Source organism: Mandrillus leucophaeus, unplaced genomic scaffold (genome assembly GCF_000951045.1).
Source record: "Mandrillus leucophaeus isolate KB7577 unplaced genomic scaffold, Mleu.le_1.0 Scaffold1144, whole genome shotgun sequence".
Classification (NCBI taxonomy): Eukaryota; Metazoa; Chordata; class Mammalia; order Primates; family Cercopithecidae; genus Mandrillus; species Mandrillus leucophaeus.
In genome coordinates, this window is record NW_012099699.1 from 89,319 (window position 1) to 92,720 (window position 3,402).

The 3,402-nt window shown below is 41.7% G+C and overlaps 1 pseudogene; it reads right to left on the reverse strand.

Annotated features, from left to right (window-relative positions):
- Positions 1-1,373: 1,373 nt before the first annotated feature.
- Positions 1,374-3,402, reverse strand: part of LOC105551956 — an 8,162-nt pseudogene continuing 6,133 nt past the window's right edge.

The following is a 3,402-nucleotide window of genomic DNA, read 5'->3' on the forward strand; positions in this document are numbered from 1 at the left end:
CTCTGACCCCACATTTCCCTTCTGCACTGCCCTAGCAGAGGTTCTCCATTAGGGCCCCATCTCTGCAGCAAACTTCTGCCTGGGCATCCAGGCATTTCCATACATCCTCTGAAATCTAGGCAGAGTTGCCCAAACCTCAATTCTTGACTTCTGTATACCTGGAGGCTCCACACCACATGGAAGCTTCCAAGGTTTGGGGCTAGCACCCTCTGAAGCCACAACCCGAGCCATATCCTGACCCCTTTTAGTCATGACTGGAGCAACTGGGACACAGGGCACCAAGTCCCTAGACTGCACACAGCACGGGGACCCTGGGCTTGGCCACAAAACAATTTTTACCTCTTAGGCCTCCTGGCTAGTGATGGGAAGGGCTGCCATAAAGACCTCTGGCATGCCCTGGAGACATTTTCCCCATTGTCTTGGGGCTTAACAGTCAGCTCCTCATTACTTATACAAATTTCTGCAGCTGGCTTGAATTTCTCCTCAGAAAATGGGATTTTCTCTTCTATCACATTGTCAGGCTGCAAATTTTTTGAACTTTTATGCTCTGCTTCCCTTATACAACTGAATGCCTTTAAGAGCACCCAAATCACATCTTGAATGCTTTGCTGCTTAGAAATTTTTTCCACCACATACCCTAAATCATCTCTGTCAAGTTTCCACAAATCTGTAGGGCAGGGACAAAATGCCACCAGTTTCTTTTCTAAAACATAACAAGAGTCACCTTTGTTCCACCTCCCAACAAGTTCCCCATCTCCATCCAGGACCACCTCAGCCTAGATTTCATTGTCCACATTATTATCAGCATTTTTGTCAAAGCCATTCAACAAGTCTCTAGGGAGTTCCAAACTTTCCTACATTTTCCTATCTTCTTCTAAGCACTCCAAACTGTTCCAACCTCTGCCTGTTACCCAGTTATAAAGTTGCTTCTACAGTCTCAGGTATCTTTTGAACAGTGCCCCATTCTACTGGTACCAATTGACTGCTGATAAAAACACACCCAAGACCTGGCATTTTATAAAAGGAAGAGGTTTAATGGCTTACAGTTCCATGTTGCTTGACAAGCCTCACAATCATGGTGGACGGCAAGGAGGGGCAAGCCATGTCTTACATGGATGACAGCGGACAAAGAGAGAGAGAGAGTTTATGCAGGGAAGCTCCCATTTTTAAAACCATCAGATCTTGTGAGACTTATTCACTATCATGAGAACAGCATGGGAAAGACCTGCCCCTGTGATCTGATTACCTCCCACCAGGTTCCTACCACGACATGTGGGAAATGTGAGAGTTATAATTCAAGATGAGATTTGGGTGGGGATACAGCCAAACCATATCACCTACCCTGAGTTTAGACACTGCTAATTCAAATCCTGTTATCTTGCTTCAGATTGACAAGGATCACCACAGAATTCCTTCAGTTTCCACAGTACTGTCAGCTCCTGTGGAGAATACTGTGGGGAAGACAACATTCCTGTCTGACAAGTCTTCTCACACAGCCATGCTGTGCTGGTATCTGTTAGGTTCTGTGGCTGCCATCCAAGTGCCCATGCGTACATTTTCACCCTGACAGGTCTGTAACCTCCTGGAGTTGCCTGCCAGTCAGTTGATGACGTCCTTGAAGATCACATACCGTGACCCATATGCAAAGGCAGGATAAGCATGACCAGGGTGCTCCAACTCCTGCCACTTCCTGGTTCTGTCAACTGCCCAATTCAGTCTGAAATACCCCTACCAAAATTAGACCTATTCAGGTTCTTTTGAGAAATTCTATTAAATACAGCTTTCAAGCCTATGTAACAGTCATCATCTGTCTTTAGTAACAAATCAAAGTTGGTTGTTTCCACAGTCCATCTATAAAGTTCAATAACTTTGCAGGTATATTTCAATGAGTGTTGACAACATCCACAAAAACTATATCATCATAGATGCTGTTTTCCTCCTTAACTAAGGCATCTAAAACCACTCCAACTCCCTCTGTACCTTCCAATAATTCATGAGGCAATGCACCTTCCCCAGCTGTAAAGACTCCAAGAATTCCCCCTCCATATTCACTGTCACTTTGTGAAGGTTTCTTAACACAAAGCTTTGGAGGTCTTGGCTCTCCCATGAGATTGTACCTTCAAAGCTCTCTGGTAAGATGAATTGTTCCATGTGCTTGTACACAACGTGTTCACCTGCACACCATGGCTTGGAGGACTCCAGTGAACAATGAAGAGGGCCTCTTCCTGTTCTGCCTGAGAAAGCTTGACAGTGACGTTCCTCTGGAAACCCACATCATTGGCATTGTAGTACACCTCAAGACTGGCAATAATGATCATGTAGAGAACTTGGAAACTCACACTGACAACTCGGTCCTCAGTGAGCCCTGATGAAGTGTCTTCAGAGAGACTAAATGCCTCAATTTCCTAATTCAAAGCTGGGTTTGTGATATTGAGTAGTAGGGATCCTCCCGGTCTTCCACAGGCACTTAGCAGCCACAGGCACCTATTATGAACTTGACAAGCACATGTTGACTTAATGCGGGATGTTGTATCCAATGATTCAGCCAGGTGCTTATCACATTTTGAAGTTCATGGTTACAGCAAGGTGACAACACACCTACTACCACATCATAGTGACTAGGTTTCCACTGAAGAAATAAAGCCAACTGGTCCACAGGGCCAGCCTTGGAGGTGTGGGCAAGTTGCAATCATTTACATAAAGGATAATCAGTTGGAGAACACAAGAGCAGAGAAAGCCCCATTAACATTAGCAATAAAGAAGATAAAAGTACTTAGAAATAAATTTAACAATTAGTGTACAAAATCTATAGTGCAAAACTTTAAACACTCTTGAAAGATGTAAAAATCGTCTTGAACAAACAGAAAAACATCCTTATTTTTGGGTTGGAAGACTCAACATCATAAAAATGAGGATAAGTCTTTCCTTTAAGCAAATTTACAAATTTAGTGCAATATCACTAAAAAATTTCACAAACTTCATATGGAAAAATAAACATGCAAGAATACCCAGAAAAATGCTTTTAAAAAAGCTTTGAGGGAATACTAACTTTACTAGACATTAAAATATACTTGCCTCATTCTAGTCTAAAAAAAAAAAAAAAACCAAGAAAGAAAACATATTATAAAGCCTCTAAAATTAAAAAAGCATATTACTAGTAGACGTTGACAGATAAGTTGAATAGAACAAAAGTCCAGAAAGAAATCCAAGCATATTTGAAACTTTAGTATATGATAAGGGGAGCATCTTACATCAAAAAGGCAAAGAGTGAACTTTAATAAATGTTTCTGCGACAACTGGTAGCCATTTGAAAAAAAGATAATATCAGATCCATAACTCATATGAGAGAAAAGAATAAACCTCAAACAGATAAAGAACCTAACGGTAAAAAAAAAAAAAAAA